This window comes from Erinaceus europaeus, chromosome 9, assembly GCF_950295315.1.
Source record: "Erinaceus europaeus chromosome 9, mEriEur2.1, whole genome shotgun sequence".
NCBI lineage: Eukaryota > Metazoa > Chordata > Mammalia > Eulipotyphla > Erinaceidae > Erinaceus > Erinaceus europaeus.
In genome coordinates, this window is record NC_080170.1 from 2,874,500 (window position 1) to 2,900,076 (window position 25,577).

The window sequence follows — 25,577 nt, forward strand, 5'->3', positions numbered from 1 at the left end:
TGGGCAGTTGATCCAACGAAGGGCATTTCTTCTCACATGCGTGTTGCACTCAGTGTTTCCCTTTTCTCAGCAGTGTCATTGCCTTAGATATAAATGCAAATCACTCAGTTTTCTTTTTTTTATTACCCAGTTAAAATACTAACTCCTTAAGAGAAATGCAAGTCTCAGACTAATATCTTTTGAGAAACACGTCTTTTTTTTTTTTTTAACACTTCTCATTTTCCCAAGTATTTTAATTTATTTTGGGTGGCCAGAGCATATGGCTCTAGCACAACAACGCTAGTGTCCTTGACATGCATGCAGATCTGTGAGGTCCCAGGTTCGACTCCTGGGACCTCAACATATACCTGAGTGGTGCAGTGCTCTTGGCTGTCTCCAACACTGGAAAACAGATATTAGATGATGTGCTTTGAACTTATTCTTAGTTTGGAAGCATTTGGTTATGTAAGCCACAGCCTTTTGAATTAGTCTCTACTTTTGATTCTCTTTCCTATGTGTCCATATCACACCTGGCATTTTGAATAATTTTCTAGATTTTTTTCCCCTCTCATTTTATCCTCCTTTGTGAGGAAAAAAAATCACATGAAGTTTGAAAAGGAACAAAAGCGTGTGCAGAGATCAGAGAAAATGCCCAGCGAAAGACGGCCTGGTGACATGGACTTTAAATGTACAACTGAGCTGCAGCCAGGCTTTCTTCCCAGCCATGCCAACTGGCAGACACAGATTCCTCTCCTCCTCCCCGTGTGAAACTCAGCAGTCAAAAAGGGATGGAGTGGGAAGTGTTGATTTAACACCAGGGAAGAAACATGGTCTGATGCTTGCTTTAGTAAACATTTAAAAGAAGGTTCTTAAGAGTGTTAACTTAAAAGGCAGACAGGAGAACCACAAGTAAGAGCTGAGGAGTAGAGATGAAGGGAAGCAGAAGCCTCAAGAAAGCTCTCTTAGAGAAGCAGGGGGCAGGTGCAGTTTGGAGGGTTACCCAGCTCACCTGCACTGCTACCAGTGAGCATATCAGATGGGCCAGCTGGGATACCTTTGTAAATGTGTCAAATGCACACACTTCCATGGATGATGGCCCAAGACAACCACGCATATGCTTATAGGCCTATGTGTCTTTTGCACACAGAGAAGCTCTGCTTCTTGTGCTTCGTGTTGGGGTGCATTCAGAAAAGTCATTTCAGGGTCCAGAATGTTTCTGTGGTTCTCAGAAATACAGAGAAGAAGGGCACATTTAATTTCCTTGAACAAGGAACTCCATATTCATAGCTGTGTTTGGTTCCCTGAGAGTATATTGTATGAGACACTTGGATGAGTGTGGTGAGTCAGATGGATGGACGTGGTGGTAATATGAAAGAACCCCAGAACTTGCCTGGACTGAACTCTGTGTGTCTGAGACATACAATTCCATGAGGGCATAATGAAGACACACTGCAGACACTTGAAGGACGTAGCAAGATGAGGAGGGGATTCTGAGAGCCATGGAGACAATGTAGGCATGGCTTCAGAGAGGACACAGCTTCCAGATAAGCTCTGACTTATTTGAAGAATTCCGAGTATCCATGTCCTTTCTGTCCCTTCTTCCCAAAGCACCACTTTGGTACAATACATAGTTTGCATATAGAACAAGGCTGCACATGAATTTAATTCTGACACACACGTTATAGTGGTGAGTTTCTTCTGCTTCACCATGGAAGGGGTTGTTGTTTGTTATTGTTGCTGGTGCCTGAAGTGGAGATCTGTATGACTTTTCATAATACTACACCAAGAACAGAATATAGATATATTAATTCATTGTGCATTTTTTTCATGCCTGTTATCTAAGTGTATTCTTATTTTTTGAGGAGAAGTATTATTAATATAAAATAAGTTTGGGTTTTAAGTGATAAAGAATTGGATTTTTCAACATACTAATTGTGTGTCCAGAACTCTCAAGGGATATTCCTGTTAGCAGTAATAACCTCTTACCATTTATGTAAATAATCATGAATCACCATTTATTTTTTATTTTATTTTTTGGATACTAGAGAAATTCACAACTCTAGTGGTGCTAGGGATTGAACCTGGGGCCTCAGACCTCAAGTCTGAAAGGCTCTCTGCATAATCATTATGACATCTCCCCAGCCCATATTTTTATTTTTTTAGTTAGAGAAATATCTATGGAGAAAGATAGAAAGAGCAATAGAGCACTTCTCAGCTCTGGTGTATGGTGGTGCTGGAGATTGAAGCTGGGGTGTCAGAACCTCAAGCTTAGTAAGAGTCTTTTGCAAACTCCCGTGTTGTCTCCCCAACCCTGAAACATCATTTCTAAACTACAGAAGTTTTATTTCCTTTATGAGTCACACACATTTTACTCTTCATAGTTCATTCTAGAGCTACAGGGGATATATATAATAGTGACCAAGGAAGTAGTTGGGGAAGTAGAGATCAGAATGTGCGTGATTCAGGTCCCAGGTTCAAGCCCTAGTATCTCATGTGAAGTGATGCTCTGTCTCCCCTCCTCTCTTTCTTTCTCCTCCTCTTCCCTTCTATTCCACTCTTCCTTTCCCCTCCCCTCCTCTACTTCTCTACTTATATTTCCCTCCTCACTCTCCTCCTCTCTCTCCTCTCCATATATATAGTCATATATTAGATTTTAAGAAGACTGACACATTTATTATCATATTAGCTATAGTTTTTATACTATTCCATTTCATAAACTTAAATGGATTTCTCTACTCATCCCATTTTTGGTAGGAATGGTGTTCAGATTACATCTTATCACATTGTTTTAGTACCAGTGAACCCAGGGCTTCCCTGAACTGACATTCTGGCCAAGCAGGAGTATGCATGAGAAGTGTCTGTCCCTCTTCACTCTCATCTGCAAAGGAGGTGAGATGTAGGTAGGTAGCATCCCTATATGAGTTCTTCTTCTTCTAGCGTTTGCCTATATGAGTAAATGCTAGTCAGTCAGTGGCCATTGACCGTACTTGAGCAGAAGTCACTATACCCCTTTCCCCTGGATTCTTTCCTTGCATCAGTGAGGGCATCTGACCCATCAGGCCACCAGTGAATGCAAGCAGTCTTCTTGGATGCTAGCCATCTGCCAATACATTCCATGCCCTGCTCACTGATATAATCTACTGCTCAGTGATATCACCTACTGCTCACTGATATCGTCTACTGCTCACTGACATCACCCACTACTCACTGGCGTCACCTACTGCTCACTGATATCACCTACTGCTCACTGACATCACCCACTGCTCACTGACGTCACCTACTGCTCACTGACAACACCTACTGCTCACTGATGTCACCTACTGCTCACTGACATCATCCACTGCTCACTGACATCACCTGCTGCTCACTGACGTCACCTACTGCTCACTGACATCAACTACTGCTCAGTGACGTCAACTACTGCTCACTGACATCACCTACTACTCACTGACATCACCTGCTGCTCACTGACATCACCTACTGCTCACTGACATCACCTGCTGCTCACTGACATCACCTACTGCTCACTGACGTCACCTACTGCTCACTGATATCACCTGCTGCTCACTGACGTCACCTACTGCTCACTGACGTCACCTGCTGTTCACTGACGTCACCTACTGCTCTCTGACGTCACCTACTGCTCACTGACGTCACCTACTGCTCACTGACATCACCTACTGCTCACTGACGTCACCTACTGCTCACTGACGTCACCTACTGCTCACTGATATCACCTGCTGCTCACTGACGTCACCTACTGCTCACTGATATCACCTGCTGTTCACTGACGTCACCTACTGCTCTCTGACGTCACCTACTGCTCACTGGCGTCACCTACTGCTCACTGACATCACCCACTGCTCACTGACGTCACCTGCTGCTCACTGACATCACCTGCTGCTCACTGACGTCACCTACTGCTCACTGACATCACCTGCTGCTCACTGACGTCACCTACTGCTCACTGACATCACCCACTGCTCACTGACGTCATCTGCTGCTCACTGACATCACCCACTGCTCACTGATGTCACCCACTGCTCATGGATGTCACATACTGCTCACTGACATCACCTACTGCTCACTGACATAACCTACTGCTCACTGACATCACCCACTGCTCACTGATGTCACCTGCTGCTCACTGACATCACCCACTGCTCACTGACATCACCCACTGCTCATGGATGTCACCTACTGCTCACGGACTTCACCTAATGCTCAGTGAGGTCACTTCCTGCTCACTGACATCACCCACTGCTCACTGACGTCACCCACTGCTCATGGATGTCACCTACGGCTCACGGACTTCACCTAATGCTCAGTGATGTCACTTCCTGCTCACTGACGTCACCTACTGCTCACTGACGTCACCTACTGCACTTTCAGTGCTTTGAGTGTTTGTGAGATGCCTGGTGTTGAAGTCATCTGAGATGTTTGCTGATAGTAGAAGCAAAGTGTTCTTCCAGATGATAACAGCAGCTATTGGATCTCTGTGCGTGGTTTATTCTGCAACAGGACTCATTCTGACCACACCACACCTATCCCCACTCTCTGTAGCCACCAGTGTTTAAGTCATTGAGGTTGAGGAGAAGCAACAGAAAGTTCTCTGGAGAAAAAAAAGGAAAATAAAAACATTTTATGTCTACTTGTTGAAAGCAGAGTTCTTTTCATTCCTCAACCTTTTTCACATCTCTTGCTACCTGCCATTGTCAGTGAAGAGAACCATGCTTACTGAGCTGAAACTGTTCTTGGAGATGTTCAGAGACTGGCATTTATTTGGAATGTTTAGCTGCTTTTAAAAGCATCCATGAAAGTTTGCCAATTACCCCGAAGATAATAACATTATCAGGAGAATGCTTTTCATTATTTTTTAATACCTATTTATTCCCTTATTGCCCTTGTTGTTTTATTGTTGTAGGTATTATTATTGTTATTGATGTTGCCATTGTTGGATAGGACAGAAAAATGGAGAGAGGAAGGGAAGACAGAGATGGGGTGCGAAAGACAGACACCTGCAGATCTGCTTCATTGCCTGTGAGGCTACTCCCCTGCCGGTGGGGAGCTAGGGGCTTGAACCGGGATCCTTAAGCTGGTCCTTATGCTTTGCGCCACCTGCGCTTAACCCGCTGTGCTATTGCCTGACTCCCACTTTTCATTATTTTATTGTATTATTATTTTTTTAATTTTGAGGAAGAAATTGTTCCCTGATTTTTCATTACAGGCAAGAACCTGGAAGAAATCTATCAATTTCCATCCAAAGACCTTTTTTTGTTTTGTTTAATTCATCTGTCACACACCCTCAAGTGTTGTTATTTTTCCTCCTACTGAAAAATTGTAGGCTATTTAGGAGAACTATAAAGGCTTTTGTTTTAGTTTGGATTTTTTTAGAAATGATAGTTATTATTTACTGGAGAGAACATGACACGGGGTCAGGAATTGGGCATCCCAGGAAAGTGAGGGTAAATTTTTGTTTTTTCATGACAGGTGAAATTTGGTGTTGAATTAAGATAGCCATTGTCATCACACAGTTACAGACCTACCCCTCTCTGCCTTCTGGGATCAGTTTTCTCTATGGAGTCACTGTTGAGAAGACACTGAACTCAGACATTGAATTCTTTTTAAATAAAATTTTTGATTCTGGCCATGTGAGCGTTCTCAGCAAACAGCAGAAGGGGGACGTCCTTCATTGGTGCCAGCCTGTTCATGAAGTTCCGACAGGAAATTCTACAGGTGACGGTGGACTTACCAGCCATCTGTAACATCTCTGTCTCCTCTGTATGCCGATACCCATCCGTCTGCCAGCCTCAGAACTTCATTGTCTCCAGCTTCAGGGACATTGTAACTTCTCTCCATTCAAACTGGTCCACGTCAGTGAACTCCTGTGTTTCTCAGCCAGACCAATATGCCCTTATCACCACAGATGTTCCAAGGAACTTGAGGATCACAGGCTGTTCCTCATGTTTCTCGGTGAATGGGAACTTGAGAAAGGACTAAACACATGCACACGCACACGCACACATGTGCGCGCGCGCACACACACACACACACACACACACACACACACACACACTTATATTGTTCCCTGCATTTTTGTAAAAGGTTAACTCCCCTCCCAAGTTTTTCTCCCTACACAGAGCTCAGTTGAGTGTGGAGCCTCTGGGAGAGGGAAGGGAAGTAATTGAATCGGATTAGACAAGCTGGCAGAACAGTCACAATCCAGGAGGTGTTTGCACCATCAAGTAGATGAATTGTAATTATTTAGGGATTAGTGAAAGCCTGAGATAAGGTCCATTCTGAATACTCTTCACCCTGTATAAACAAAAGCAAGAAGGAGTGATATATGCTATTTAAGCTTCTTTTTATCTTTAACAGATTTGTTAGAGCTGTGTGAGCTTGAAAAACGGAGTCCTTTGCGAGTAAACTCGCTCGTTGTTTTTCAATACAAAGTCAGGCCAAGCTAAGCCCCACAGACTGGGGAGTTTGCCTTAGCAGGGCAGCTCCTTTTACTATTTATTACTATAATTTATCAGAGTCACAGTCATACATTGTTAAGGTGAATAGGGCAGGGGACTCCCTTTACAAATATTTATTTTATGAAAGAAACTAGAGCACAGCCTAGTGCCTGCATATGTGGTTTTCAGGGATAGAACTGGGATCTCTAGCATCTAAATTCTGAACTCTTCATCTGACTATCTTAATGGCTCACCTAGAATTTTATTTTACTTATGATTGGATAGAGACAGAGAAAAACTGAGACGGGAAAGGGAGATGAAGAGGGAGAGGGACAGAGAGACACCTGCAGCCCCTTCATCACTCATCAAGTTTCCTCTCTGCAGGTGTGGTGGAATCCAGGTCCTCGTGCACCGTAATGTGTGCACTGACTTGACCCTGGGCTTCACTCTTTTTATTTAATCAGTTGAATTTACTTAGGCAGTAAAGTGAGTTTCCTCTGCCTTCTTTACTAATAAACACCATGCTCATGGCGATTAAGTGGACACACTTTTCAATAAATGGGCACAGATTTGATAAATGAATTCTGATTATGCTTCCCAACTACTCACATTTTAATTTCTTTTACTCTTTCCTGTCCCTTCTTTACTTTTCTCCTCACGTCTACCTTCTCTCATACTCTTCCCTTTTTGTTGTTTTGAGAATTGAATGAGAACTCGTCATATATTTTAGAGACTGTCCCTCAAATTTAGTTTGACTGTTTTCCTGTGGTTAATCTGGGGTTAAAGATAGGCGGAGCCGAGCAGGTAAAGACAATGAATACCCAACATCCATGCAGACTTTACAGTGCATCTTTATTTTTTTATATTTATTTATTTATTTTCCCTTTTGTTGTCCTTGTTGTTTTTTATTGTTGTTGTAGTTATTGTTGTTGTTGATGTCATCATTGTTGGATAGGACAGAGAGAAATGGAGAGAGGAGGGGATGAAAGAGAGGGGGAGAGAAAGAGACACCTGCAGACCTGCTTCACAACTTGTGAAGCAGGCTCCCTGCAGGTTGGGAGCCGGGGGCTTGAACTGGGATTTTTACGCTGGCCCTAGCACTTTGCGCCATGTGTACTTAACTTGCTGCACTACAGCCCGGCTCCCAGAGGATACTTGTCAGTGTGTCTTTCATAGCTTCATATAGAATTGGCTTTGATATGTTTGTTTCTGCTTCACCGCTTGAGAAGCGACTCCCCTGCAGGTGGGGAGCCGGGGGCTCGAACCGGGATCCTTATGCGGGTCCTTGTGCTTTGCGCCACCTGCGCTTAACCCACTGTGCTATCACCCAGCTCCCTACAGTGCATCTTTCTTAACGTGTCTCCAGTCAGTGACACCTCTCCGCCAGTGTGTGTGGGTGAGGAGGACTGAGTGACTTCCCACACCAGCACCCCCCTGTGCTGGTTAAAAAACTTTAACCTGTCATGTGACACGCACTCATGGTACTACCTGAGGCTTCACTGCCTTTACCTGTCCTCTGCCTTGTCCACTTCATGCACTCACCACCCCTCAGCCCCCACCAGGCAGCAGTATACAGGCTCCACATTCTTGTCTTTTTCAGACATCACAGGGATGGAGTGATCGATCACCGGGTTCTCCTAAGTGAGTTTCTTTACTCATCCATGGGCATTTCAGATTCATTGTCGCCTGTGTGAAGTGGCAAGTGAACCTTTAGATTGCTAGAAACTATAGGCCTGTCATGGCCACTCTGCCCAATCTCCTACTAAAGGATCTCTTGTTTGTTCCAGGTTATGTGATCATGAGTTAAATCTGTTGTTCACACTCATTCCATTGTTTACAGGTAGATATCCATTTTCAAACATATGTGGTAAACATCTAGAATGACAATTGCTGGACCATGTGCTAAGCCTATTTTACTAGAGGAGAAACAGCCAGGCTACCTTCTGCTGTGTCCTGCCATTAAAACACTCTATGCTAAATGCTGAGAGTACCTGATACTTTTTTTTAAATATTTATTTATTATTGGATAGAGATGGAGAAAAACTGAGAGGGGGTGGGGAGACAGGGAAAGAGACAGAGAGACAGACACCTGTAGCCCAACTTCACCATTCATAAGTTTCCTCCTCTGCAGGTGGGGACCAGAGCCTTGAACTCAGTTCCCTGTGCATTGTAATGTGTGCTTTCTAGCACCTGATATTGTCAATGGTCTTGAGTTTGGTTATTTCTAGTAAGTTTATGGTAGCAGTTATACTTTTTTTTTTTCCTGTAATGACATTGTGTTGAGTACTGCTTATTGTCCTTTCTGTATCCTTTGGGTACTATAACTCAATTTAAAATATTTTGTATTTATTTATTATTGGCTAGAGACAGACTGATAGAAATTGAGAGCGGAGGGGGAGGTAGAGAGGGAGAGAGACAGAGAGACAACTGCAGACCTGCTTCACCATTTGTGAAGCTTTCCTCCCTGCAGGTAGGGACCAGGGGCTTGAACCTGAGTCCTTGTGCATTGTAATTTGCACTCTAAACTGTCTACACCACTGACTACCCTGCTGTTTTGTTCACTTTAAAGATCACATTATTGGGGGAATGTTGACTTGTAAGAATCTTGTCACCGATATTGTTTCTCATGTCTCCTGTGTCAGCACACCACACACTCCACCAGTCATCTTCCTCCACCACTGGGCTCTGCTCGTTTAAATCAGAATATAGCTTTTCTCATTGTTAAGGTTTAAGTCCCCTTTCTAATGAGTTTGTGTGTAGTTAGTGTCTAGGTTAGTGTGTTTCCTGATACAGCCCCACTCAACGAATATCTCTGAGAGCTTCTCGATTACAGTATTCTGCTTCTAACTCCAGATGGAAGGAACAGGACCTCTTGAAGGTGTGACTCAGAATTCTGTGTCTTTCACATATTCCAAAAGTGGTTCTTCTGTACCCTAACATCTATGGACGACTGCAGTACATTTTGGTGAGCCATTTCAGAACTGAATCAGGGGGTGGGGAGGTCACACTCAACCGCTTGTTTACAAACATAGCTGCATATGTGAATCATTTTCAACAAGTTTTAAGATGTAAGTATCCAGGCTGCTCCCAGCCTAGTGCATTGATTGGATGATCTAAGAGTGAGGTCTGTGTTTCAGTCTTGTGTAAATTTCCTCAAAAGATTCTAATGTTCAGACAGAATTGAAGGCCACATTTCAAAACCATGTATGGATCCAGAAGTCTCACTCATTTTGTGATACTTATAGATTTTACACTGTATAAATTGAATTTTAATCATGTTGAATTTTTTTATAGAGACAAATTGAGAGGGAAGGCACAGATAGAGAGGCAGAGTGAAAGAGAGATATCAGAAGCACTGCTTCGTTGCCTGTGAAGCTTTCCCCTTTCAAGTGGGGACTATGGGCTTGAACCCAGGTCCTTGTCCATTGTAATGTTTACAGTGAGCCTGACGTGTCACCTGGTAATGTGTAAGTTAACATTCACTAATGATGTTAAGCAGCGGTACAGATGTGACGAATAGACAACTGCCCTCACAAGTTGTAGAAATATTTCGTGGGCATGTTGAAGAGCAACAGATTGTAAATAGTTTGAGCAGAAGCTCATATGTGAGTCAAGTTCAGTCTCCTTTATTAGAAAAAACTTTGCTATGTGATGTCCTTTGTGCAGACAACTCTAGTGTTGAATACTACTCTTGTGAAAGTCATTTGCTAGAATAATGAAAATCCTCTGGTCTTGACCCTTCCTCCAGTCACATAAATATATAATCTCTTAGCCCGCCTTCTGTGTGGTTTGAAAAACAATTTTGTGCTATTTAGCTATTAGTAAATTGAAGGAAAAGTCTCATGCACATCATCTAGTGCCTAGTAATATTTTGGATCTGGTTAAAAACAGCTGAGAGGAACCTGCAAGGTCCATTCTGTCTAATTTTGGAAGTTACCTCTGGTTGTTCCACAAAGAGACTTCATTAGAAACAAAGCATTATGCCCAGCTCATAGTCAGGGGTGGGGGTAAGGGAGGAGCCACCAAGTAATCTGCAGACATGTGAAAAAGCACCACGAAACGCATGGCCCAGATTCAAGCCTGACCCCACCGTACTGGGAAGCTGTGTGTCTGTGATGTGTTTCCTTTCTTCCCCCTCTCTATCTCCACCTCATTTGTGGGATCTGTAAAAGTTGGGCTAAGTCCTTGGAAACAGCAAAAACAGAACTGCACGATCCTTTTGGTCTTTCTATTAATTAATGTTTCTTTGTTGGCACTATCATTTACTACAAAAGATTTTATACCCCCACCCAAAGTAAGCAGTTCCTAATAGGTAATCAGTAGTGTTAAAATGATTTTTAGCATCTATCCATCAACCGGACAGCCTTTACTGACTCCTAACTCTCAGACATCGAAGCTGGATTTCAGGGTTAACAAGAGAGTTAGGAGAGGTCAGGAAGGTTATCTAAGCCAGGCAGGGAATGATAGAAGCAAAAGCTTTATTTCTGTGGCACCTATACCAGGACCTGATAAACCTATAGAGCCCTATAGCAGTAACCGGAGGTGGGCTTGAAGGACAGAGAGTGAGAGAAGGAAGTCAGAGGGGCCAGTTGGGAACTTGCCCAGTGATGGCTTGCATATCTTACTTGTGATTTCATAATAGTTTATCAAATCCAGGGAGGCAGGACTTTTTGCTTTGATAACAAATCAAGTGCAAAGATACGATATTTTGAGAAATCAAAATCGCTTAATTTTAACAAGAATTTGGCATCAAACCCTGAAAGGAGATTAAGCCAACAGTCAAGGGGAAGTCGGGTCAGCGGCTCTAAGGTGCTTCCGAATTTGACTTTTCATCAGGAAGCAGTAGGTACTGCAGTCTCTCTCTGGCACTGCTGCTCCTACCCAAGGAAAGTGCTGGTGGAACTCTGTTACCACTCAGGCAAAATGTTACTTAGAACAAATTGCAGATTCCCTGGTTGAGTAAAGGAGGGGATCCCACTCAGAGTCTGACAGCAATCTCAGTATATTAAACGAGTAATTCCAACTGCAGTTTTATTCATCTAGAACACACACCGTCATACTTATCACAACTTCAAATATATGGAGATCTAAAATATTAAAGCCAACATTATGCCAACAAGAATCTACTTTGAATTTTCGATAATTATCCCCACTGAGTTTGTTCTTCTTTCTTTTTTTTTTTTTTTTCCTCCAGGGTTATTGCTGGGCTCAGTGCCTGCACCATGAATCCACCACTCCTGGAGGCCATTTCCCCCCCTTTTTGTTGCCCTTGTTGTTGTAGCCTCATTGTGGTTATTATTATTGCCATTGTTGATACTGTTCGTTGTTGGATAGGACAGAGAGAAATGGAGAGAGGAGGGGAAGACAGAGAGGGGGAGAGAAAGACAGACACCTGCAGACCTGCTTTACCGCCTGTGAAGCGACTCCCCTGCAGGTGGGGAGCCGGGGGCTCGAACTGGGATCCTTATGCCGGTCCCTATGCCTTGCGCCACATGCGCTTAACCCACTGCGCTATGCCTGACCCCCCTGTTCTTCTTTCTGATGTTAAGGAGGTGGAACAATATCTTAACACCTCCAATGACCTATTGTTCATTCATTCACATTTGGTTAGATGGGTCCTAGTGTTGGGCGGCGTTGTAAGGAGACGGCAGTCCAGAAGCTGGCAGGAGTGGGCATTCTAGAGCTGGGGTTGACCCCATGGGCTGCTCCCTAGAACACTCATGAAGGATGCCTGGGAGTATGAGTGTTTGGAGGACAACCAGAAAGCCAGCATTAAGCAAACATTAGCCAAGGCTGATACAGGATTCCAGAGGGCGTTGAAGGCAGTAACAGGGCCGACCTAAACAGCCCAAGTACAGTGTTAGGTCAAATAGCTGTGCACTCAGAGTACTGTGCACTGTCAAGGGCCACCAGACCTGCAGAGTAGTTCCCAAATCCACGTGAATACTGGGGCCGGGCGGTGGCACACCTGACTGAGCGCACAAGTTCCAATGCACAAGGACCCCGGTCGGAGCCCCCTGTCCCCACCTGCAGGAGGAAAGCTTTGCTAGTGGTGAAGCCGTGATGCAGGTGTCTCTTTTTCTCTCTCCTCCTTTTCCTTCTCGATGTCTGGCTCTCTTTATCCAATAAAAAATAATAAAGATACCTGAAAGTTCAAATAATAAAGATACCTGAAAGTTCAAAGGAAGATAAGCTTTTCTGTTCCTGCCTTCATGTCCTTTAGTCCTTCATGAACTCAGAAGAACATCATAAACATAAGTAACAGCAGAAAAAGAGAGAGAGAGAGAGAGAGAGAGAGAGGGAATGAACTTAAAAGAGTCAAGGGTAAAAACGGTGAACTTAAGAACTGTGGAGGAAGGACTCTGAGCAAAGCCAGTGTACCCTTTTGCCTCCTTGTCAATTATGTTCTAGAAGTGACTAGACTTGATTTCTTTAGCTTGACACAGAGAGAGCTGCTTTGCAATAAAAATAGGGAGCTGTGTCCCAGTGCCATAAGCAGGGAGTGGCTGTGACTCATTTCCAATGAGAAGGGGACTGTGCTGCTTTTGTACACAGCCCCTCAGAAGTCGGTGGTCTGCTAGGTGCATCTGTGTCCCTCCTCCAATCACAGATGCACCGCCTTGCTTATCTTATCTCTTCTCCTTCCAAATAGCATGGATCTCTCTGTGCATTTTTAAAATAGATGTCATCTTTTCTGTCCAGTGTTTAAATTAGGCAAGAGTACAGAACAGCTTTCTACAAAGAGAGCCTCAGATGGGTGCAGTGAAAAAGGAAGTTGCTGAGCCACTTTGTATGCACATGGGGACTGTTTTCCCAGGCTACTGGGTGTTGCTGTCTTGGATGTTCACAAGGCTCTTCTCCAGCCCAGGGTCACCAAAATCATGATCACTAAGTCTTTGCCAAAACCAAGGTGGGAACTAAATCAGGGTTCTCGGAATCAAGATTGGGCCGAGCTCAGTGAGATGTGAAATACATTCACACTGAACAACACATGCTAGGCTTCCAGATCCCTGGACAAGGAGCTGTGAGGTTAATCTGGGGAGAAAACTTGCTCAAGTAGAGAGACCCGTCAGGCAAGGCCTCTTAGTGTTAGCTAGACAGCTGCCTCTGCTTCCTTTGCTCTCCACCGTGAGAGTCCTCACCTTACACTTCTGTTTTCTCAGTGTGCAGTTCTAATTCCATAAGGTTCACATGTACTCCTCTCCACATCCAGCACAACATACAGAAGTTCCTGCAGAGCCCATGAAGTACAAGGTTTGTAGTTCTTCATTCCATCCTTGGCATCCATAGCATTAGTCATGACATACAGAACTAACTGCAAAGATGCTTCAAGCCCAGATGCTTTTCATTGATAAATCAGACAAATTAGCTAATAGCAATGGCTTTATTGCATGCTGTGTGTGTTCCAGCCTTAGTTCATGACATGTTAATTGCACCAGAGATATCACTGGCGGGATCAAGAATGATTACAAATTAATATTTACTCACCTTTCATATAGACCTGCTCTCATGGACTGGGAGGCTAAGGGTCAGCAATCTCTTGCTATAACTCTTGCTATAATCTCTTGCTATAACTGCAACAGTTATATTACATATTTAAGACATTCAACACAATAACAAAATAATTGTCTTTCTTGGGTTTGTTTCTCTCGTTGTACAGAGACAGAGGGAATACAATTATTCTTTAAAAAATGTATCATCTTTATTTATTGAATAGAGACAGCCAGAAAGTCAGAGTGCTACTCGGGCACAGAGAACACTGGACATTGGACTAGGAACCAATGACGTAACAAGTCCATCCTGTGATCAAAGCAGTTGAGCTACGTCACTAGCCACTAACTGTTCATTTCTTATGTTAGCGATACCTAAAGCTAAGTCAGCATATGCATGTAGGTGTTCATCAGTTCACTTCTTATTTTTATTTAAAAGAACCCAAGTTAATTATCATGAGAAAGGAGAGGAAGAGAGGAGATGATCAAAGCACTGCTGAGCTCTGCCATACGGTGGCCAGAGGACCAGAGAGAGAACTTGTGGTTTCCTGGGGGGTACTCCACCAGGTTCAACTACTTCCCCAGTTGAGAAGTTCATTTCTAATGTGCTTCATTTGGATTAGTTTGAAATGAATTACTTCTTGATAGCTTCATATAAGCAAGATGAGTTTGCTGGAACTATTATGGAACTAACTCATAGGAAGTTAGAAAACTAAACTCAAGGTCAGGGAGACAGCATCATGGTTCTTCAAAAGACTCTTCTTCCTGAGACTCTGAGAACCAGACACAGTCTCCAGCACCAACATCAGCCAGAGCCCGGCAGTGCTCTGGACTTTATTTCTCTTTCCCATTAAAGTAAATAAAATATATGTTACTTTAAAGTCAACAAGAGCAAACTCCAATGAGCAGAAGCCTCACATGGAGGATCTTGTGACTAGAACTCAGTGATCAACATCCTGAGAGACTCAGACTCACTTGTGTCCACTTGCCCCTTTTTTGTCTCACTAGCTTCTTGGAGAGGAAGAATTTGTGAGTTGCAGACTGGTCTGCTAGGTATCTACAGATGTGAGGCAATTGAAGGGTCCTCTGAATTTTCCAAAACTTTGTTCATTTTTTTTTTCCAAACTCGTCAGAGACCAACAGTTCCCCAAAAGGAAAATGTTAGCAAAGTGGATGACCCCTAAGGAGACAGTGTGATGTGAGAGTTCCGATGGAATATAGTTACAGTGTTTCTAACTACACAAACTTACATTTCCTTTGCATGCTTACTTGAGTTTGAAAAACTAATCAGGTCTCTTACAAACTTTTAAGTTAAGAGTCTTAGACAGAGTCACATTCTACTTTGTTCCTCCCTAATCCCTAGATATGTACTGATTGTGCATGCAAGACTCCTGTTTCTCCTTGACTAATGGGAAGAAGTTGAACCTCCATGTCACCAATTAACTATAGCATCAGCTCAACTCCTAGAAGAATAAAATGACTTGTTGCAACAGTGATTTGAAATGGACTCAGCAGCTTTCGCTGTCGTCAACATTCAAAATCCCATTATCATCAGGTCTCCAAGGAGTCTTGTTCCATACATACTGTTGAAATAACAATTGTGTCATTACTTGTAAAGTGGAATGCTTCATAAGTATGGCTAGTGTATTTCTAAGCAGGGATGAACTATTTAAACTTGAGCAAAGATGGTTATGTCTGGAAGAATATGCTCATTAATCTTTACAAACAAGTTATAGGTTTTCTTTCTTTCTTTTTTTTTTTTTTTTTTTTTTTTGCCTCTGGGATTAGCTCAGTGCCTGCACTATGAATCCACCGCTCCTGGAGGCCATTTCCCCCATTTTTTTGCCCTTGTTGTTGTAGCCTTGTTGTGGTTATTATTGTTATTGTTGATGTTTTTCGTTGTTGGATAGGACAGAGAGAAATGGAGAGAGGAGGGGAAGTTATTTTTCTAGTCTGATTCAATAGTTCATGTCCTGAATCTGCAAGAACATTGGAAACACAGCAGATTGAATGTTCTGATCTCCATGTTGGTGGTGCTACGGCCATCTCTGAAAAATAGGTGCTTATTCCTTAGTCTTCTAGCTAAACAGGTGGAATAAGTGAACTTGTTGAACTCCTGAGCTGTGTAGTTACCCTGCCCTGCCTTTGTTTATCTTTTTTTCTTTTCCATATTATTTGGATTTTGTTAGTGCATTTCTTTTCTAAGTTTCTGTCTGATTATATAAGCAAACAAATCACCCAGTGTTTCATATAATTAAAAATATTTCTGTTCACTTAAAAACTTATATAAAACTCATTTTTACAAAATATTTGTTAAAGGATATGAAGGATTCTCATGAATGAGGAACCTTGAGAGTAGGCAGTCTTAAATGTTGAAACTCTAATGCAAAATAATTGACACCTTCAATCATACCCAACTTGATGTTAAAAGAGTCGTCATTCTCAAAAGCCACACACTTAAGAGATAAAAGGTGCCTACAGTGTTTAGTTTGTTTGGAAGTGATAAGAACACTTGAGGGACATTTACTGGGATTCAAAGAAGATGGATAAAAATCAATCTTGTCTGTCTTCTATGTTGCTGTTTCTCCGGTTGCTAACACACCACAAATTCATGTTAGAATTAGAAATTTGGGAGCCAGGCAGTAGCGCAGTGGTTTAAGTGCAGGTGGCACAAAGCACAGGGGCCAGCGTAAGGATCCCAATTTGAGCCCCCGGCTCCCCACCTGCAGGGGAGTCGCTTCACAGGTGGTGAAGCAGGTCTGCAGGTGTCTGTCTTTCTCTCCCCCTCTCTGTCTTCCCCTCCTCTCTCCATTTCTCTCTGTCCTATCCAACAATGACAACATCAACAACAACAATAACAACTACAATAATAAAACAAGGGCAACAAAAGGGAATAGAAAAGTACATCTTAAAAAAGAATAAAAATGAAATTAGAAATTTTATTTATGATAAATTTTCATTAATCATAAAAATAAATTGAAACAGTTTAATTCACCCTAGCATAAGAAACAAACATTGAAATAAAAAGTCATCTGGTAAGTGTCTATACTTGCTGGAATATGGTAATAATTGAGAGTGTTATATAATAAATTTCAGTAAAGGATACAAGATCAAATTTCCTTACTTTCTATGGAATTGTGTTTAAAAGGAAACATGAATTTAACACCAAAAATACATTTTAACCTATATTTGGTAATGATTTAGAATTTTAGAATTACAGTTTATATATATATGCTAAGAATTTTTCTATTATGCATTACTAGAAATCAGTGTTATTATGTTTAACAATAATTATTTTCTAGTCTTTGTCTGCCATATTATTTTCCCAGAATCCTAGGACAGTGTAGTGTATTATTTAACAAGTGAATCCTATAGAGAAGTCGAAATTTATCATTGTTCTAAGATTAATACATGTGTCATTTTCTGAATCAAGGAGCTGTTGATATCTCTATTTCTTACCTAATTAATGGGATACTGAAGCTTTAACCTGTATTAAATAGTCATATCCCTGGCTTGTTTAAATACCCCTGTAAAGTATCTTAGGGGATTTCCTCAATAGCAATGTCATCGTCTATTAATGTAGGGAGAGTTTGAGTTCCATTGCTCACCAGACCACGGGCCATAGAATTAGTTCCACAAGCAGTTATTTGATGTTCCATGAAAAACACATTCCATGATCAAATAGGCTTGGCAAATACTGGGATAGAGTTCAACGTTTGTTTTTTGCAGGACACCTCGGAAGATTTTAATACAGGGAATGTATTTGGATTCTTCTGTGATAGGCAGAATTCACAGACTCTTAAATTCAGTCTTAAATATATTTGCTTTCTTCTCTGTAGACAGTAAGCTGCTACCACATGGTATCAGAACTCATTTTGCATAAAAGGCAATTTGGCATATAACACTATGCTGGATAGCTATGCTCCACTCCAATGCCAATATCCTTAATGCTTTCTTCCTTAATTATAGAATTGAGACATAAAATCATTTTAGAACGATAAATATTACTGGCACCTTTTATTAATGCATTTCTTGTTTAATTCTTGTCAAGTTCTGAAGTAATAAACAACTAGAATCTTTTTTTTTTTTTCTTTTTACATTATCAGTAAGGTTGTGATATTCTTGAGCCAGGATTTATTTGAGACTAGGCATCATATCCTATGTTCACAACCATGGCATCAGTCCCATGGTGACTCTACCAGGCTCAGGGTGAGGGTATTTTTAGGAGCAGACAGGGAAGTAGCTAGCACTTGGCTGATTCATTTGGGAAATCTGCATTGAACAAGGGCCTTCAGTAGAAAGCTACAGTAAATGGTCTGTCCTGATCATCAGTATGGGGTTTTCCAGAATTCTCAACAGACTAAGTCTGCCTTTTAAAAAATATTTATTTATTTACTCTTTTTTGTTGCTTTATTTTTGTAATTATTATTGATGTCATTGTTGTTGGATAAGACAGAGAGATATGGAGAGAGGAGGAGAAGACAGAGAGGGGGAGAGAAAGACAGACAGCTGCCTGTGAAGCGACCCCTCTGGGGGTAGGGAACTGGGGGATCTAACCAGGATCCTTATGCTGGTCCTGGTGCTTTGAGCCACCTGTGCTTAACCCTCTGCACTACCTCCTGACTCCCAAGCCTGCCTTTTTCAAAGAAGGCCCTTCATTTCCCAGTCTCCTATTCCTCCTGGAAATCTTCCCTTCTTTTTTGCAGTTCAACATGAATTCACTCATCTTAGTAACACAGGAATAGCCCTCCCTTTTAAACATTCACTCTTTGACAAAAGTGTTAAAGGATTTCAAAGAACAGTTCTTATGTAAATAAGGAAATAAATAAATTTATTTCTAAGGAGGGAGAAGAGTGTGGCATTCATGAGAACTAAGTCATAATGTTTTGTTTTTTTTTTTACAAAAATTTAGTTGAAAAGACAGAAGAAAATTTTGCTTAATATTTCTAAAATCTTGAGAAATGAAAATGGATAAATTTTACTTCTGCGTCTCTAAGAACTTCCACCCTGGGGGCACACTGAGTGAAGCAGTTGAAAATGTCATTTCTAAGGGTAGTGGAATGGTAGCTTTCCTTCCATAATTGATCAAACTCAAGGTAGCAATTTTATTCATGTAGGTATTTTCTTAGTAGTGGTTTTTAGGACTATTTGGGCAGGAAGATATCACCATGTAAAGGCAATTTCTGGTTTTAGAGAAAGAGTAAAGGGGGGGGGTATAAAACTCTTACCCACTCCAGGTACAGTTTTTCCAAGTTAAGAAGTGAATTTATTCTGTTTCAAAGACTTCTCTGTTACTATATATATATATATATATATATATATATATATACATATATATATATATGACAGAAATAAAAAAGGAGGGAAAAGATTGAATTTGCTTCTGCATTTGAAAAAAATTTTCTATTTTCCAATACCTATTTTTAAATAATGAGACTGATAACAATTTTTTTGATTGTACATTTTTTTGTTTTGTTTTACCATGATTAAAATAATATTAAATGTAGCCACCTTAAGATTAAGCAACTCATCCTATTTATTCAGAGAGAATCCCTGCTCATTTAGCCATTGTATGCTCATCAGAATAGGCCTGGAAATAGCTAAGAGGCCCTTTCCCTAAAGAATGTTGGTGACCCCCTGATTCCTTGGCGCCTGTTTCTTGATTGGGGACCCCAGGATTACCGTGTCTGATAGGGACAGATACAAGCTGGAACTGCTTATTTTCTGCTGTTCTGTGTGGCTTTGGCCACTTCCAGACTATTCTTACACTTGGATGTCAGTGTCTGAGTTAATCTTTTCAGTCCTGGGTCACCATGGAACTTGGATCCTAGCAGCCATCTGGATGACACAAGATTAAGTTTGTGTGAAGGGCATCTTAGACTCCTAATTACTCATATCCCACCTTTCATAATCATCAGCTTTAAGTTGAAAATATCTCTCTCTTTTGGAAGTTGTAATCAGACTGGCCGTTTTCTTTCTAGGTTTCTGGGGCAATGCATCTGAGTAGAGTTATATTACTAATTTCTATCAAAACAAAGGAGCTGCGGTTGTTAAGATAACATCATTGTCTTCCCCTGGAGGCTGTCTTGCCATGTCCTCAGAACAAAACCAACTTAATCCATGGTTCATTCAGTGTTTTCTACGGTGAGTACTCAAATCACATATTGTGTAATCTGCTACCATCCTACAACCCTCTAGAACTGATATAAAATGCAGGAGGGGAAATCCCATTGAACGTCAGAGAAAACTCAACTCTGGCTGGTGGAAGCACTGACTGATCTGCATGAACTGAAAAGTCGTTGGGACCATGAGTTCTAGGTGAAGCTCCATCCAGTGACTCATAGGAGAGTCTCATCTTAAAGTTTTGGCTTCATGTGAATGGAGAGATGTCACTTCATACTTTTAAAGCCAATTGCAATATGATTTCACTGGTGACAGTCCCATTGACAATTCAGTGAACTGCAAGACGCCAAAGGGTGGGTGATTAGTCTCAAAGATGAGGACTCAGGCAGCGTGCTCGTGCTCAGAGGGCTGCTTGGGTTCCACTTGTTCCTTGGAGCTACTTGTTCTCAGGGAAGACAGAGCTGTTTCGGCAATAAATGCTCAGGGGCATTCAGTAAGATCTGAAGAAGGCTGCTGGACCACTGGTGCTGAGCCCAGATTATGTCTCCATAGGCTGACCCAGTTTTGTGTTAAAATTGACCCTGTAATCAAGAGGCATGCGACCCACACAATGTATTTGCTTCTTTATTTTTTTCTAAATATTTATATTTTTATTTCCCTTTTGCTGTCCTTGTTGTTTTATCATAGTTGTTATTATTATTGTTATTGATGTTGTTGTTGGATAGGACAGAGAGGCATCAAGAGAGGAGGGGAAGACAGAGGGGGAGATAAGGACAGACACCTGCAGACCTGCTTCACTGCTGTGAGATAACCCACCTACAGGCGGGGAGCTGGGGGCTTGAACCAGGAATCCTTATGCTGGTCCTTGTGCTTCACGCCATGTGCATTTAACCCTCTGCTACCCCGCTCAATCCCGTATATTTGCTTCTTATTTAACTTTCACCTGGATTAGTGAGCCTCTCCACAAAATGATAGAAATAACAGACACCTTTCTGCACAAAGCAAACTTGATAGAATATTAAGCAGTTGAAAAATAAGATTTGAGGGAGGGATTTATGTTTATTTTCTGCAGTGATTCTTATGCTCTGCCTGTAAGTTTCTATGTATGACTTATCTGGTTGACTAAAACAGGCATTTAATAATAGGACTTGAATTAGTTGGTAGAGATTTTCTGAAGTGGAGAACACAGTAAAAAGAAGCTTATTCTAAAATACAATCTTCAACATACTGTCTCTCTGGGAGACAACATTTTAAAGAAAATTCTACTAGACATTTAGTTGCAGATTAAAGAAGAAAAAAGACATCCCCTCCCTTCCATGTTCCTTGTCTTTTTTCTTGGTCAGTTACATGGTTGTCAATTCTGTATTTACTTGCTTATCATAAAACTGGCTGTAGCTGTCAATCTACATTTAATTTAAATTTGAGGGGAGGACATAACAAGTGAGGAAAGGTGATTGTGACAAAAATAATAAAAGAAAAAAGCTATATATAGGCATATATGCATGTTTACATATAACAAAACATATTTCCATTTACATATGGTAATCGATTAGATCTGTAATATTTAAAGTGGTTTTCTGTGGCCAGTAAGATAACTTCTGGACAGTGTTCTTGACTTGCTATGTGTGGCATCCAGGTTCAAACCTCCCCCCCACACACACATTGGAGAAGCTTTGTTCATGTGTTATTTGTACTTCTGACTATCTCTAGCTTTTTCTTTTTTTGAATTTGTTAATATTTATTTATTTATTCCCTTTTGTTGTAGTTATTATTGTCGTTGTTATTGATGTTGTCATTGTTGGATAGGACAGAGAGAAATGGAGAGAGGAGGGGAAGACGGGGGGGAAAGAAAGAGAGACACCTGTTGGTCTGCTTCTAAATTCTGCTTCTAAGACCCCTTCTGTTGCATTGCTAGAAGTTGTAGTCTATTTACATAATCATCCTTTTACCTGGGCCCCACCCTGCCTGCAGGGTACTGGTTTCATCCCCATTGGTTAGATGGAAGCTTTCTATGTTCTGTTCATGCTTTTTTTTTTTTTTTTGCACCGCCCCCTCTCCTAGTCATTTCCTTTCCCTTACCACTTCCAGTGAAGAGATGCATCAAAGGCAATCTATATGATTAATAAATGAGATACTGCTTCCCAGCTCAGCCATGAGTCCCTGGTCATCTGTCTCCCGCCTGCAAAGCTAGACCAGCAACTGGCGCCCCGAACTGGGACTGGCAGACACCTGCAGACCTGCTTGTGTAGTGACTCCCCTGCAGGTGGGGAGCCAGGGACTCAAACCAGGACCCTTACACAGGTCCTTGTGCTTTGCGCCACCTGTTCTTAACCTGCTGCGCTACCACCGGACTCCCTCTAGCTCTCTTTCTAAATGAAGAAAGCTGGATTGTAGTGGTAACTCCTGGGCAGGCTGATGAAGAGGATGGTGATGATGGTGAAGATGCTGATAGTTGTTTTGAGGCTGGAGAAATGCCTCTCTGCAGAGGACAACCGCCTGGCAAGTGCAGGGTCCTGGTTGTCATCCCAAAACTACAGCTACCATGGACTGAGGGAGGCCCTACACTGCAGTTCCCCACCCTGTCTGTCTGTCTGTCTGTCTGTCTGTCTGTCTGTCTGTCTGTCTCTCATAGGAACAAAGTAGGATTTGTTTTGAATTGTGAACTAGGGCATAGATGAAGCTTTGGACACACTAAGACAATAAGGAGGTGTGTTCTGACACAGCACTGACTTTTGTTGTACCCAAGACTGTTTACATCAGAGTATGTAAAAAGTAAATATTATACAGACAAATTAGAAGATGGTGAAATTGACAGAAAAACTGTGAGCTTCTCTCTCTCTCTCTTTATATGTGTGCGTGTGTGTGTGTATGTGTGTGTGTGTGTGTGTGTGTGTGTGTGTGTGTGTGTGTGTATATATATAATTATCAGATGTTGCTGTAATTAGGAAAGATCTCTGTTTCATGTCAGAGAAGGTGGTTTAGCTGTGAGAGCCTATGATTTGCATGTTTGGGGTCTAGAGTTTGAAACCTGGCACCACATATGCCAGGCCAGGACCCTGCTTGTTTCATGAATAAAATGAATAAAGCATTTTAACAGATGTCTTCAGTACTAACAGAAAAATAAAAGTGTAAACACACTTTTGGTCTCAGGGGTTTAGAATGCTATTTTTCTAATAACTGCTAGTAGGGTCCTTGTTCTCTGGCTACCCCAGCTCAGAAGGGATCCTCAACCATCGCTAGAATGCTGCTACTCACAGGCCCAAGGGAGCCTTTTCTCTGTCCTCCTACTATTCTTCCCAGCTCGGACACTCCAGTGATGTGGATGAGAGAACCGCAGTAGGCTCATGCTGCCTTGCCTCTCAGCATGTGCACCACATTCATGACAGCACACGTAGAGCACCCAAAGCACTTCTGAAAGACTCCACCAGAGAACCTTCTCCTAATGCTTTGTCACTGTCACAGAGGAAATGTTTGTAATTTAAGAGTCATTCCCTTGTTAACAAAAGTGTTAGTCTTCAGAATCTCCATGTGAATGAGGCTTCAACCCCAACACACACACACACACACACACACACACACACACACACACACCAAGGGAAAACATATGTACACTCATGAAGATCTAGGGAATTATGGTCTGTACATCCATGGTTATCCAAACCTGAGGCAACATGGTGATCTGTTTTGACGAAAGTGACATTCTACCCTCAAAATATATGTGTGTGTGTGTGTGTGTGTGTGTGTGTGTGTGTGTATGCAGTTTAAATAGCAGTAACCAAAGTCTGATATATTGATATGATAATTTCCAGTTTCCAAACAAAAGATAATTAATTGCTCCTGGGAGACTTGGGTTTGCAAAGAATTTTGGTGAATAAATTAAACGCCTGCCCCTTTCACTTTTGCAGAAGAAGATGCTTCTAAGGTCAGGCAGATACTAGCATTTCAATCAGATGCACCTCCTTGTATGTGATTGCTTCTCTCAGTCAGGTTATTAGGCAAATTAACATGGCAGTAACAGTGTGACAGGCTTTATAAAGGAAAATCATTTCTCCTGATACATTCTGAAAACCACTGTGACCAAATATATATTTCTGTAAACGTCACTTAGTTTCATCATAATCAGAATACATTGTTTGGAGAAAAATATTAATTTAGGTAGGTCTGAAGAGTTTTCACCCAGTTAATTAGTCCCATCTGTTATTTTTACTGACTGAGATGAAGCAATCTGTTTGCCAGGAATGCAAAAAACAGAAAAAAAGAAAAGAAGTCTTTCCCTTCTATCCCTGAGACCCACTAACAGTCTTTGTGTGTAACACCTTTTCACCTAGTAGACATGAATTCAAAATTGAAAAGGTGACAAAGGAAAAGAAAATATGGATAATCTTCTTTGTTCATTTCTGTTCATGGAAATTTTTAAAAATTAACTTTAAATATCATGACATTCGGAAAAACCAAACTGTGAAATTACAGGGGGAAGAAAGGGAGTGTGTAGGAATATAATTAATTTTTTTACCTTTGTTCCCAAAATAAAATGAGTGGTTTCACTTGCAGTTAAAATGTGTACTTTATTACTTGTAATATTCTCCCTGATCATGTGTTAAAAATTATGCATTGCTCTCCATTCTTAATGTTAACTTTGGGGTAGAACTTCTGAGTTTATTTTCTTTTTTTCTTTCAGACCTATCACCCTACCTGTTCTTTATTCTTTAGGCAGTGCTGTTTTATGGGAGGCCTAATATTAGCCTTGTTATTGAGAACTAACTCAGACATGACAATCTAATGTGGTAATTACCTGCACTGTGAATTTCCCAAACAGACATATGGCATTGTGTTTCCCCCAGTGAATTTATCACTCAGGTGCTCAGGGAGGTGCATTAACTCTTCATGAAACCCATTTCCAGAAATCTGTAGATTATGCCACAGCATAAAAATGGAAATATACTAGTCTACTTAATCATAAAGCAAACTCACAAGCCCATTTCATGAATTCATGTGGCCACGGAACCCACATATCTCAAGTCTCATTAGAAATGTCAATATTCCTTTCACAGTCCATAAACATATTGATGAAAAAGTCATCATACTGACCAAATAAACCATGCATTGATTCTTTAAAAAAATTATTTATGTATTTATTCCCTTTTGTTGCCCTTGTTTTATTATTGTAGTTGTTATTGTTGTTGTTGATGTTGTCGTTGTTGGATAGGACAGAGAGAAATGGAGAGAGAAGGGGAAGACAGAGAAGGGGAGAGAAAGACAGACACCTGCAGACCTGCTTCACCACATGTGAAGTGACTCCCCTGTAGGTGGAGAGCCGGGGGCTCGAACCGGGATCCTTATTGCAGGTCCTTGCACTTTGTGCCACGTGCGCTTAACCTGCTGCTCTACTGCCCGACTCCCCATATTTTGATTCATATTTATATCACCTACTACTGGAAGCTGTTTCTCTCTGTGTCTCAAACTTGACTATATGTGTTTAACCAATCACAAGGCCCTTCCTTCTATAAGTGTCTCCTAGAAATCATAT